At 32.2% G+C, this 15,609-nt stretch overlaps 1 pseudogene; it reads right to left on the bottom strand.

Annotated features, from left to right (window-relative positions):
- On the bottom strand, nucleotides 389-8,186 carry LOC107620350 (annotated as a pseudogene).

Here is a 15,609-nt window from a genome sequence, read left to right as displayed (position 1 = left end):
ATATTATGATATTTTTAATGATTTTACTAATATATATGGTGTACTTGTTTATTTTCTACTTTCTGATTTTAGGTGCTCGAGGCACATGAATGGTTAGGAAATAATCCCATGCCCACTGAGATCTGGCTACTTCTATACTTGCTCCCATTTCATCCAGGTTATTGTGCTTTATTCTAGTTGTTTATCCATCAATATTCTCAGAGAGAATACATGAACTAATGGATGGGTAAAAATATTTTTAGTTTAGGAACAACTATCCACTTAAGTGGTTATCGATGTTAATGAGCTGTTACTTAAATGATAGATTGTCTCCAAGAGTTCATTTTTCTTTCATGCTTTACAGTTGAGTGTTTCTTGTTACGATGTTTATAAATGGATCAAGTTTCTGATATAATCATTTTTTGTATATTAGTTGGACTTTTTACCCCAGGAATAGTGAAAATTGCACTATGATAGTGAGAACTCCTTTCAACCTAAACACGAAACCTAATCTTGTTACTGGAGCGTAGTTTGCAATTGCATCTTTCAGGCTAACCGATGGAAGAACCCACATCCAACCAATGTTTTAGTCAAATTTCTCGTTGTATCATTATTGTTCTAACATCTAAACTCTGGCAAAATATTCTTATCCTATATTTAGTTAACTCTATTTATTTAACATTGTAATACTCCCTAAGTCAGCTCTTTGTTTAGCTCACTACTAAACTAATTTAGTCATGAAGTGTTCAAGAAGGGAATCATGGAAACAAATTAGATCTTAGACTGAAACAATTCAGACAGCATCCGGATGGAGAAAGATTAACGAGCCTGCAACACATTACATCAGTATTCGCCCAGTGCCTAGATAGGGAATATGTTTCTATACGCAGCATAAGTGATCATGCAATGCCTGTTGAACACCCCCATGATTTTGTAATAGGAGAGAAAAGAAACATTGATTTAGTTAATTATTTTTAGTATTTTAACAATTTAAATGATATATAGAATGCAAGATATGGGGTTTTGTAGTCAATACCTCTTGTGGATAGTTACTATTGTCCATCTGGGAATTTATCATACGGCTGCACGGTGCGATGATTTTGGATCTATTTTGGCTTGTTCACACATTTATATTCCACGTGAAATATAAAATTATATGATAAGACAAATGCAAGGTAATATGAATTTACAAAGCATTGCCATGGGTTTTATATAATACATACATCAACACAGGTGGGATATGTATAAGCTATTTAAGATTCTTAAAAACTCTTGAAGTGATAAATTATCCTACCTCAATGAAGAATGGATTTGGTGCAATAATAAAATAATAAGTTTAAAACCATGGCAGCAACACAAAAGTATCAAATATTTTGCTGTATATATACCTGTCCGGTAGTAATGAGAGCCAGTAAGGCCCACAATGTGTTTACGAGATGAGCCCTGTTGTTTTCAAGATTTGAGTACACTTGAAAAACAGACATTGGAAGAAACATAACTATAACTCTCATCCTTTAGATTTCTGAAAGTATTAGAATATTCTAACTGAATGTTACTTAAAAACAAAATACAACACGTTATATCAAAATTGTATTAGTTTCATAAAATTCTTCGTCTTATACTCTCCTTTCCTTCCTACACACTTCTTAGAAAGTTATAATATCGGCAACTTCTTTAGCATGTTTATGAATGCACTACTCGGAAAAGATTCTCCCACCAGAAAATGCGTAGTAGTTTTAGGGATTTTTAAGAAGAAAAATAAATGATATTGGCATTTAAAAATAGTAAAATTAATCTTGTTTTGACAAGACAAATAACTCTCCCCAGCCACCATTTGAAAGCTTCTTAGACAGTAGAAATTCACAAGCTTTGCAGATGGCTGGGGAATCAATGTAACTATTTCCAGCAACAATCAACCTATTTATCCCAAACCATGTGGCATAGGTAAAGCAAACTCTCCATGAACCATACCTGTTAAGCAGATTTGAGTGGTTTAGAGGTCTACTAAACTAATAAAGTTCCATTCATCCTAAAAGCAAGAGAGTGAAACCAAAACATGCATAAATTAACTATGAAATCAATAGAAAAAAATTGAAAATAGTGGTTTCCAAAAAGAGAGTAGCCAACCATGAACCATCCGAAGCTTGAACGCTTTCAATATATACAGTGGATTTTTTAATACATCAGCTTATTTCTTCTGGGCGATGCATGGGATATAATTTTCAAACTGATACCAATGCTTGCAGAGAGGCTAATGTACATTCCACATAACTATAGCACATAACACATAGAAATATTAAAAGATTCAAATGATGGGTTAAGGGATAGAAAGAGGAATGCAAAAATTTATACTGAACAAGCATTTGACAACTTAGCAATAATCAATAACTATATCGCCAAAAGTTTCCGCTGGATTTATTATCTGACAAAAGAGAAAGCATTCATCTAAGTATGTATCTAATCTTAATCCAAAATTAACTTCCTAAATTTTCAGGATCAACTCATCAGCTGTAATTCCAAAATCTAGAGGAAAGGCCAAAAATTTTTGTTCACAAACAATAATTTCAAAGTTCTAGCTTTTGTGGCATAACTTCAAATACATGTGCTTGACGAATTGAGAAATGAGTTTTAGGAGAATATGGCAGAGGGAGAATTGACTACATTGTAGCAGATTTTCATACTTTATTGTTCACATGGTGTAATTCAAATAAGCTAATTTCTAATTATTCATAAAAAAAAGTTACTGCCAGCCATCTATATGATCGTGTGAGTTCATATGTTGCAAAGCCACTATCGTTATTCTGAAGAGTTAAGAAAATTCAATAAATAAATAAATACATTTCTAGATAATAACATTGATTTTTCAAAGAGATTCAACAAATTTTAAGAAAACTATTTGCTCATACACCGTGGATCATAGTCAGACACACAAGATATTTAAAATAAATAAATAAATAAAAATTGTTAGAAAAATGAACAAATTAATGAGAAAGAAAAGGTTAAATAAAGAGAGGATACGGTATTTTTACAAGAAAGAAAAAGATAAAATGAAGATCTTCTACCAATCTATCAATGATTTATTTGCTCAAACTACTTAGAATCAGATATTCTAGCTTCAGCCATGATGAGTCTATTACCTGCAATGAGAGCACGATATTAACAGCATCATATAGCCTCTCTGCTTCGATTGGCTCACCAGCAATCTTTGGTGAAGTTTGGAAAGTAATAGAGCAGCCTGAAAAGTAGCATATTTATCAAAGTGCCAGAATAAATTAAACAAGTACAATTTTTTCTACTTTTTTCAATCAATAATTACTTTTAGTTCTTCAGATGTGCAGTCAGATATCGGCCATCCATGATCTTTAGTTGAAAAAGGCCAAGCACCTTTGGAAATGTGACAGTACCAATAATTAAGATCATCTAGACAATCTTCTAAAATCTTTTGGAAGAAAAAGAAGAAAAATGTTGATCAACAAGGGTGAACCGATGCAATAATAGTAATAAAAATGTAAAAGTTACATATGATTTTTTAATAAACGAATGAGCTTTTCTAATAGTTTGGCCATATTCTTCAAGGAGGTTAGATGAAATAATTGCTTGGACAGCAAATACAACATCTTGTAGTTGACTTCCATTGTATCCCTGCAACAAAAATTGGTTACAAGTAAATTTTGTGATGTAAGCTTTAATAGACACTATTATATGACCTTAAGAAATACTCAATAATGCTGCAACAATAGTTTCACATATTATTTTGCACCATATAAATATCAATTTTAAGTTTATATCATTCTTAATCATCTGTGAATATGTCCAATTATATCAAAAACATCTTCTAATCACTCTAATAAGAGAGAATAGGTTGACTAATATGTGGACCTACATTTTCATGCCATCTTCAGCAATCTACAAATAATCATTAAGCCTTGGAAGATGCAACTTGAAGTCCTCTAAATTTGGATCTTCTATCCAACAGCAGAGCATATTCAACACCTGATTGAGAACCATGCAGAATAACATGAACAAGATAATTAGTATTTCATTTTTATCCCCAAAAATAAATGAATAAAAATTGTCAGTATTTTTGCTAATCAAGTCCCTCTCAAGAATTACCTTGTTTACAGGACCTATGCAAATATACCGAGTATTCTCATCTTCATAGTGTATATGCTTCATTACAGTCATTAGAGCCCTTTCTCTCAACTTTTTTCCAGGCCAATGCATCATAATGGGATCAAGATCTCGTGTAAAAGTGGCCCAAAGAACATCTTAAATGAATGGACGAGGATAGTACAAGTCTGCCTACATGAAAACAAAAACAATCTTCTTGTAACATTATCTTTAGCACAATTAAATTGGTAGTTAGCAATTTTAGAAATCAAATGCTAATTTGCTATGCCCCATTGACGAAGTTTCCAACAGTCTGACACTTCTCACTTACATTCTTTCACACAGTTTAATTTCATCACAAAAGGAATTAGCCTCTGCATTGCTCAAGCTTCAAGCCAAGAAAAATTTCAAATTTCAAACAATAGAGGACATTAAATATATAAAAACTATTATTGCATTATCACCTATCAGTTAAAGCTTTTGGGAGAATCAATGCTTTAAAATGGAGATAACATGCTATAATGGTGGTTTACAATGACATTATTCTAAGGACAATGATAAGCATATAAGAAGTATCCTAGTAATTACTTGATTGATAACGGGGTGGCAAACAAAGTAGCCAGTAATAATAATGACATGATGGTTGCCATTGTAGTTTGTAGATGGGTATTATCTGAGCATAAACAATAGTAACCGGTTTTGCTTGGATATAAGTTTTGGTATTAATTTAACAAGATAATTAACATATGATTTTGACGAGAAAAAGAAGCCAATACGAGGAACAAAGTGCAGATTCTATTTCCATGCAATTTTTAACTACAAACGAAAATTCTAAGGGTAGAGGCTTAAAATGTTTTCACAACTTACTAGCATCACTAACCTTAGCACACAAATTGAGAGCTTTATCCCAGTCTATATCATAATATGGTGTGTTATAGAGCTCTTTTCTCAAAGATAACACTGTTGGTATGACTGAACCAACAAACCTCTTGTCAAATAAGTAGGACATGGGCAAATAGACCATTCGGCAACGACACCACATCCTTCCTGTACATCACAAAAAATATACCTCAAAGTAAAAAATACATATAACATTAAACAGTGTTAAAGATAATTCACCCAAAAATAAATTACAATAAACATAGACAACTAATTAAGTAATCAATAATAGAAGTCATTCTTAAGGAATAAGGACCGCATATACCGCATGAACTCATGAACACATACCACTATACCAGCCTTTTATTCAGTAACCATGATATATAGTACTTGATCACAACACAAAGGTTTCCAGATTGAACAACAATAAACTCCAACACAAAGTTTACATCAGAATTCTTTTGTAAAACTTTATGTTAAGTCATCTTGTTCAACTGAAAATGATATATGTATCTCTCCTGCAACAAGATCAGCTTTCGTGTTTAGGTTGAAAGGAGTTCTCACTATCATAGGGTAATTTGCTCTATTCCTGGGTTAAAAAGTCTAACTAATATACAAAAGTTGATCATATCATAAGCTTGATCCATTTGTAAACATCTTAACAAGAAACACTCAACTGTAAAGCATGAAATAAAAATGAACTCTTGGAGACAATCTATCATTTAAGTAACAGCTCATTAACATCGATAACAAGTTAAGTGAATAGTTGTTAAAAATATTTTTACCCATTCATTAGTTCATGTATTCTCTTTGAGAAGACTGATGGAAAAATAACTAGAATAAAGTACAATAATCTAGATGAAATGGAAGAAAGTATGGAAATAGCCATATCTCAAGGGGCATGGAATTATTTCCTATCATTCACATGACCCGAGCACCTATAATCAAAATGTAGAAAATAAACAAGTATACCTCTTAATATTTATATAATGAAAATTTAAAATAAAAAATAAAGAGACTCAAAGATAGGCTAAGATTTTAACTGAAAGCCACATTCCCCTTCCCCCCTCCCCATAATGTTATGTGAGTAACACCTTCATGTGATTAAATCCAGTTATGTGCCTTCTCCATGTCCCTTCCTCTATCATTAGGTCCCTCACCAAGCAATCTCAGAACAACATAATTAAAGACAACATGGTGCTTAGACCTTTAATACTGAAACCCCATGCACCATCCTTATTCTGTAGTTACAGTTAACTAATGAGAATAATTTTTGGGACAAGCCCAGAGATTAGGAAAAAGGATAGGACGAAGCTCTTACCTGTTGATTATAGAGATTCAGAATATTTCTTTTTTATGTTCTTCTGTTAAGATTACATTCAGTGCTCCAGTGACGGAAAGTGTAATTATCTGTTTGATTGGATATCCCATACAGTATTACATATTCATAGTTATCAGGTCAGAGGGAAGACAATGTCAAACATAATTTTGAAGGCAAAAGTTGTAGTATTGTCAAAAACAATGTGTTTCAAGGCCAGAATATGCATAATATATGAATTAACCCAAATATTATCTGAGTTCCACAGTTATCATTTCAAAGAAAAGACAATTTTAAACACAATTTTGAAGGCTAAAATTTCAGTATTGTAAAAAAGCATGCGTTTCAAGGTCAGAATATGTGGAATATAGCAATTAATAAAGAAAAAATTTCACATAGGAGAAAAGATCAACTGTTCAAAATAAAACTTATCAAGCCAAGCATAAGCAACATGTGACCTCCATAACTCCAGTCCAGTGTCCATCGTCACTCTGGAGGGTTGAATGAAAAGTAATGGCCCTTTTTATAAGAAACATCATTAAACTTAAAAGGATTGAGTTTCTGATATCAGAAACTTATAGCTTTGATACCATAACAAAGCACAAAATATAATATACAACCTCCCAGTATAATAATATGATAAAATAATTATCTAAAATATTCTCATTTTAAAGATTTAAAAAATACTTCTGAATTGATTTCCACGTTTGAAGAAGGAACAAGTATAAAACAAGGACACAATATAGTAATATTTGCTTCAATTTTCTAAGAAATTAATGAACTAGCTCAGTGTTTGACCGATTAAAAGCAAATAAAACCATAATTAAAATAAGAATTTCTATAAGAGGGGATTATTATGCCAATAGCAATAAACTTTGTAGACAAGGCTAAGAAAACACCTGCATAAGGATTAGTTTTGCACCCAAATATAATAGAGAAAACAACTCATGATCTTACCACCCTAGACCCACCTATTCAAACTTAACATATGCTGTCACTTTTCCTTTACGTAAAGTTTGAATCATTGATAACTCCAATCTTTAAAATTTTTCAAATAGGGACCACTAATCTAATCAAATGCTCTTGCAACTTTTGATACTTTATTTAAAAATAAAAAAGAATAAAAAATAAAAAGAAATTTAAAAATTATAAATTATAAATAAATAAAACATATTTACTTTAACATGATCATTCCAAAAGAATAGAGTGATACATAAAACATGAAAGAGACAAACAATGCAAAGTCACTAGCAGTGTATTCATCGAAAAAGCATAAAAATGCATCACTCAAGGCATCACCACATTTAAAATAAAAATAAAAATAAAATTTAACAAATTGCTAGTGACCAACAATATCAAATTAGTCCTGGAATCTCGAAGAATAAATATGCACAGTTTTACACAAGAACAACTCAACTTGCAAATTAAATTAAGATACAAAAATGCACGGTGCAATTATAATTATGACTATAATCACAATTATAATTCCTATTATAGGTTTTACCAAGCATCATCATTATTATAATCACTAATCATTTTGTCTTTATTGTCTTCGACAATGACATCAGAAAATGAGGAAAAAACAAACTCAAACACGCAAAGATAGACTTTAAAAACAAAAATTGAAAGAAACTAAACTAAAAAAAAAAAGAAAAATTGTCAAAACTTAAATAGAAATTAACCTAAAAGAGAAAAAGAGTACCTGAACGTACATGAGGAGATCAGCGCTATGCTTGTGTTCGAAGCAATTCTTGCGGAAACTCTTGCGAGCGGCTTCAATCTGAGCGAGCTCTTTCGGTGATCCGAGATTAGGATCAAACTCCCAAATCTGCTAGCCAACATGATCGTTAAGTGTCCGAAGCCATGGGCTTCTGCCATCGGAAACCTTAAGCTTTCACATTTTCTTTGGTCTAAACAAAATAAGAATGGAAAGAAATTTAAAAGTGACAAAGATAAAATGCAAATGCAAATGCGAAGGTAAAAATGGAAAAGAAAATGGATGTGACGGAAGGTATGTAGGAACAAGAGTAAGTAGATGCCACAGGGTTAAGAAGAAGTCATACGAGGTTGTAGAAACTGACCTGGTTCTGATGGTGGTTATTTGCTGTTGATACCTCTTATGCAATACTTATATGAATATCATACACTGAAAATGTGACTCACGATAAGTCTATGATGCCATGAATGCTTGTATTAAATATTTGGTTTAGCTAATGCTTTGAAAAAAATTTAAGTTTTAATATATTTATTAGAGGAATGTTGGTTATCAAACCTGATTCGACCCCACCGGTTTGCCTGATCACCTGGCCGGGTCGAGCCACTCATCGAACTGGACAAGTATCAGACCCGGTGAAAACTGGTTCGACCTGGATGATTTTTAGTAAAATCGATGATCCGGCTGGTTAGTTTAACCCGGTCTAGGCCATGCTTTTTTTTTAACCTGAAAATGATGCCATTTCAGGGTATTCCTCCCCCCTATTTCCCCCTTTTGTATGTTGATGAAACCCTATGCCTAACCTGAATGGTGAACCCCCAACCCTCGTCTTTTCCCTCATCTCGTCCGTCCATTTAGTCGTCACTCTTATTCTCTCATGGTCTCACCTTGTTACTCTCTCAGTCTCACCTCGTCATTCTCTCGGTCTCGCACTCATCTGAGATTGAAGCTTGTTGACGCAATCTCGTGCCCAGTGCATTTGCGACAGCAGAAGTAGATGGAACCAGCCAAGCAGCATCTGCTCCCTTGGGTAGTGGTGGTCGTTGTCTTCTTATCTTGTCACAGTCTCAGAACCAGTCAACCAAGTGAACTCCCTTCGAATCTTCGACCTTATTCTTTCATTGGTTCAGTGTCAATTTTGATGGAATTAGAATTGTTGTTGAACTTGAACAAATTTTAATTAGAATTGTTATTGAATCTGGTGGTTGTTGTTGTTGTATTTGGTATTTTAGTATTGTTACTGAATCTGAATTTGTTGAATTTGTTGTTGATTATGAATTGTTGTTGAACCTGAACAAATTTTAGTTAAAATTGTTGTTGAATCTGGTGGTTGTTGTTGTTGTTGTATTTGATTTTTTGGGAGTGTTATTGAACTTGAATTTGTTGTTGATTATGAATTGTTGTTGAACTTGAGCAAATTTTAATTAAAATTATTATTGAATATGATGGTTGTTGTTGTATTTGGTTTTTTAGAATTGTTACTGAACCTAAATTTGTTGTTGATTATGAATTATTGTTGAATGTGAGCAAATTTTAGTTAAAATTGTTGTTGAATCTGGTGGTTGTTGTTGTCGTATTTGATTTTTAATGATTGTTACTGAACCTGAATTTGTTGAATTTGTTGTTGATTATGAATTGTTATTGAACCTGAGCAAATTTTAGTTAAAATTATTGTTGAATATGGTGGTTGTTATTGTTGTATTTGGTTTTTAGAATTGTTACTAAACCTAAATTTTTTAAATTTGTTATTGATTATGAGTTGTTAAACCTAAGCAAATTTTAATTAAAATTATTGTTGAATCTGGTGGTGGTTGTTGTTGTATTTGGTTTTTTAGAATGGTTACCGAACCTAAATTTGTTGAATTTGTTGTTGATTATGGTCACTAAACTTTGATCTTATTGTTGGATAATATTATTGAGTTGAATTTTGTTGTTGGATAACAAAGTTGAATACTCGAATAGTTGAATTTGTTGTTGATTATCACGACTGAACGTTGAGCATTGTTGTTGTGTTGTTTGTTGCTGAAATTAAAATAATAAAAATGTTGATCAAGCTCCAAATTTGTTCTATGAAGATATTAATGTCGACTTTGAGATTATCTCTTGGACTTAATTTATTGATTATGTTATCTTTTGATCGCTCTTGTTCATTTAAATTGAGAAAGTATTTTGTACTAGAGACTAGTTTATTATCTCTTTTTACATAATTAGTTATATCTAAAAATTGATATTTGACTATTAACATGTTTGTAAAGACTTGAATTTTAAGTTTTAAAACATAATTTTAATTTATTTATATAATTTTATATTTTTAATTAAGACCGGATTAACCGAGTGAATCAGTGACCCGGTCATATGAATAGATTGATTACCGGTTCGGTTCTGATAGCTATGTTCTTAACCTTGTGCCTCTACTTACTCTTATTCCTACATACCTTCCTTCACATCCATTTTCATTTCTATTTTCACTTTTGCATTTGCATTTCATCTCTGTCACTTTCAAACTTCTTTCCATTCTTGTTTTATTTAGACCGAAGAGAATGTGGAGGCTCAAGATTTTCGATGGCGGAAGCCTATGGCTTCGGACACTTAACGATTACGTTGGCCGGTAGATTTGGGAGTTCGATCCTAATCTTGGATCACCGGAAGAGCTCGCTCAGATTGAAGCTTCTCGCAAGAGTTTTTGCGGGAAATGCTTCAAACACAAGCATAGTGATCTCCTCAAGCGCATTCAAGTACTCTTTTTCTCTTTTAGGTTAATTTTCATTCAAGTTTTGATAATTTTTCTTTTTCTTTTTAGTTTAGTTTCTTTCTATTTTTGTTTTTAAAGTCTATCATTGCGTGTTGGAGTTTGTGTTTTTTCTCATTTTCTGATGTCATTGTCAAAGATAGTAAAAACGGAAGGATTAGTGATTATAATAATGATGATGATGCTTGGTAAAACTTATTATAGTGATTGTAATTGTGATTATAATCATAATTATAATGGTACCATGCATTTTTGTAACATTTTTCTGTTTGGCGTTGTTTAGTAGGTATTTTATTGGTATCTTAATTTAATTTGCAAGTTGAGTTATTTTTGTATGAACTGTGAATCTTTGTTCTTCTTTGAGATTCCATGACAAATTTAACACTGCTGGTCACCGGCCATTTGTTAAATTTTATTTTTATTTTAAATGTAGTGATGTGTTGAGTGATGTATATTTATACTTTTTTGATGAATACACTGCTAATGACTTTGCATTGTTTGTCTCTCTCATATTTTATGTATCACTCAATTCTTTTGTTATAATCATATCGAAGTAAATTTGTTTTATTTATTTATAATTTATACTTTGTAAATTTCTTTTTATTTTTTATTCTTTTTTATTTTTAAATAAAGTATCAAATGTTGCAAGAGCATTTGATTAGATAAGTGGCCCCTATTTGAACAATTTTAAGGATTAGGGTTATCAATGATTCATATTTTATGTAGAGGAGAAGTGACAATATATGTTAAGTTTGAATATGTGGGTCTAGGGCGAAAACATCATGAGTTGTTTTCTCTACTACATTTGGGTGCGAAACTAATCCTTGTGCAGGTGCTTTCTTAGCCTTGTCTACAAAGTTGGTTATTATTGGCATAACAATCTCCTCTTATAGAAATTCTGCTTTTAGTTGTGGTTTTATTTGCTGTTAATCAATCAGACACTGAACTAGTTCAATAATTTTTAAAAAATTGCAGCAATTATTACTATACTGTGTACTTGTTTGATACTTGTTCCTTCTTCGAATGTGGAAATCAATTCAGAAGTATTTTTTAAATTTTTAAAAGGGATAAGTATGATTTTGGTCCCCAAAGTAGAGGCTGAAAATTTATTTCGTCCCCCAACTTTTTTTCGCTCTAAAATGGTCCCCAAAGTTTCAGTTTATTTTAAAATCGTCCTTCGGACGAAAATACCCTCCCTTCCCATCTTCTTCCTCAACACCCCTCTTCTTCCTCAACATTAACGGAAGCAGAAGCAGATGCACAAACGCAGAAAAAAAAAAACCAACAATGGATAACAACAACAACAATGACAAATTGAAAATCAGAACCATCAACAAATTGAGAATCAGAAGAACAGCAAGCAGAAGCGGAAGAACAGCAGCAAGCGAAGCTGAACCCAGAAGCTGAAGCTGAACCCAAAACTCAAACAAACAACAATTAAACTCAGAATCACTGAACTCAGAATTTGGAAAAATCATCATCATCAAAACTCAGAAAATCATAATCTGAACTCAAACGAACAACAATAAAACTCAGAATCATCTGAACTCAAACAAACAACAATATAAGAACAACAACCCAGAACACAAAATCATCGTCATCATCAAAACTCAGAACCCAAAATCAGAAAAACAAAAACCCATAACTTAGAACTCAATCGATAATGGAATCAAAAGAACAATCAAGCAGAACCACCACCACCACCAGTATCATCATAGTCATCATCATCATCAGCAGAAAAATCAAGCAACATGCACTTTAAACAATAATCAACAACCAGAAATTTCACAAAAAATCCAGTTCAGAAGAAGAAGAAGAAGAAGAAATGGTGGTGCTGAATAAAATTGGTAAAAAGGACGATTTTAAAACAAACTGAAACTTTGGGGACCATTTTAGAGCGAAAAAAAGTTGGGGGACGAAATAAATTTTCAGCCTCTACCTTGGGGACTAAAATCATACTTATCCCTTTTTAAAATGAGGACATTTTAGATAATCATTTTATCGTATAGTTATACTAGAAGGTTGTATATTATATTTTTTGCTTTGTTGTGGTATCAAAGCTATAAGTTTATGATTTCAAAAATTCAATTCTTTTAAGTTCAATGATGTTTCTTACAAAATATTGCAGTTTGCAAAAGAGAACCCAATTAGTCAAGTCCTACCCAAAGTCAGAGTGAAAGATTGAAGATGTTACAAAAGAAACTGTGACAAGAACATTAAAAAGGGCCATTACTTTCCATTTAACCCTCTAGAGTGACGATGGACACTGGCCTCGAGATTATGGAGGTCTCTTGTTTCTTATGTCTGGCTTGGTAACTTTTATTTTGAACACTTGATCTTTTCTCCTGCATGAAATTTTTTCCCTGTTAATTGCTATATTTCACATATTCTAGCCTTAAAACGCATGCTTTTTGACAATACTACAACCTTTTTCCTTTAAAATTATGTTTGACATTGTCTTCCTTCTGACTTGATAACTATGGATATCTAATACTATTTGGGATATCCAATCAAATAGATAATTACACTTTCTGTCACTGGGGCATTGGATGTAGTCTTAACCGAAGAACATAAAAAGCAAATATGGCGATGTCTCTATAATCAATAGGTACGTGCGTCATCCCATCATTTCCCCTAATCTTTGGGCTTGTCTTAGAAATTATTCTCATTAGTTTACTGTAACTACAGAACAAGGATGGTGAATGAGATTTGCATATTGAAGGTCCAAGCACCATGTTTGGCTTTATCTTGAATTATGTTGTTCTGAGATTGCTTAGTGATGGACCTAATGATGGAGGAGGAGACATGGAGAAGGCACCTAACTGGATTCAATCACATGGTGGTGTTACTTACATAACATCATAGGAGAAGATGTGGCGTTTAGTTAAAATTTTAGCCTACCTTAGAATCTCTTTATTTTTTATTTTAAATTTTCATCATATGAATATTAAGACATTTTTAATGATTTTACTAATGTATATGGTATACATGTTTATTTTCTACTTTCTGATTATAGGTGCTCGGGATGCATGAATGGTCAAGAAATAAAGCCATGCCCCTTGAGATATGGCTACTCAAAGAGAATACGTGAACTAATGGACGAGTAAAAATATTTTCAGTTTAGGAACAACTATCCACTTAAGTGGTTATCAATGTTAAGTAGCTATTACTTAAATGATAGATTGTTTCTAAGTGTTCATTTTTCTTTCATGCTTTACAGTTGAGTGTTTCTTGTTAGGATGTTTACAAATGGATCAAGTTTCTGGTATGATCAGCTTTTGTATATTAGTTGGATTTTTTACCCCAGGAATAGAGCAAATTGCACTATGATAGTGAGAAATCCTTTCAACCTAAACACGAAAGCTGATCTTGTTGCTGGAGAGATACATATATTATTTTGAGTTGAATAAGATGACTTAACATAAAGTTTTACAAAAGACTTCTGCTGTAAACTTTATGCTGGAATGTATTTGTTGTTCAATCTGAAAACCTGTGTCGTGATTAAATACTGTATATCATGGTTACTGAATAAAAGGCTGGTATAGTGGTATGTGTTCATTAGTTCATGCGGTGTATGCAATCCTTATTCCTTAAGAATGACTTCTATTTTTGATTACTTATACAGCGAATCATTTTAAAATTCGTTGTCTATGTTTATTGTAATTTGTTTTTAGGTGAATTATCTTAAACATTGTTTAATGTTATATTTTTCACTTTGAGTTATATTTTTTGTGCTGTACAAGAAGGATGTGGTGTCATTGTCAGATAGTCTATTTGCCCATGTCCTACTTATATGGCAAGAGGTTTGTTGGTCCAATCACACCATCAATGTTATCTTTGAGAAAAAAGCTCTATAACACACCATATCATGATATAGACTGGGATAAAGCTTGCAATTTGTGTGCTAAGGTTAGTGATGCTTGTAAGTTGTAAAAACATTTTGAGCCTCCACACTTGGAATTTTCTCTTGTAGTTAACAATTGCATGGAAATAGAATCTGCACTTTGTTCCTCTTATTGGCCTCTTTTGCATTTGCATTTAATCTTTGTCACTTTTAAATTTCTTTCCATTATTATTTTGTTTAGACCGAAGAGAATGTGAAGCTTAAGGTTTTCGATGGCAGAAGCCCATGGCTTCGGACACTTAACGATCACGTTGGCTGGCAGATTTGGGAGTTCGAGCCTAATCTCGGATCACTGAAAGAGCTCGCTCAGATTGAAGCCGCTCGCTAGAGTTTACGCGAGAATTGCTTCGAACACAAGCATAGCGTTGATCTCCTCATGCGTATTCAGGTACTCTTTTTCTCTTTTAGGTTAATTTCTATTCAAGTTTTGACAATTTTTCTTTTTTTTTAGTTTAGTTTCTTTCAGTTTTTGTTTTTAAAGTCTATCTTTGCGTGTTTGAGTTTGTGTTTTTCTCATTTTCTGATGTCATTGTCGAAGACAGTAAAGACAAAATGATTAGTGATTATAATAATGATGATGTTTGGTAAAACTTATAATAGGAATTATAATTGTGATTATAGTCATAATTATAATTGCACCGTGCAGTTTTGTAATATTTTTCTATTTGGCATTGTTTAGGTAGCATTTTATTAGTATCTTAATTTAATTTGCAAGTTGAGTTGTTCTTGTGTAAAACTATGCATCTTTGTTCTTCTTCGAGATTCCAGGACAAATTTGACACTGTTGGTCACTAGCAATTTGTTAAATTTTATTTTTATTTTAAATGTGGTGATATCTTGAGTGATGCATTTTTATGCTTTTTCGATGAATACACTACTAGTGACTTTGCATTGTTTATCTCTTTCATGTTTTATGTATCACTCTATTCTTTTGGAATGATCATATTGAAGTAAAT

Source organism: Arachis ipaensis, chromosome B10 (genome assembly GCF_000816755.2).
Source record: "Arachis ipaensis cultivar K30076 chromosome B10, Araip1.1, whole genome shotgun sequence".
NCBI lineage: Eukaryota > Viridiplantae > Streptophyta > Magnoliopsida > Fabales > Fabaceae > Arachis > Arachis ipaensis.
Note: the sequence above shows the minus strand (reverse complement) of the source record. Positions and strands in the feature narration are given on the sequence as shown.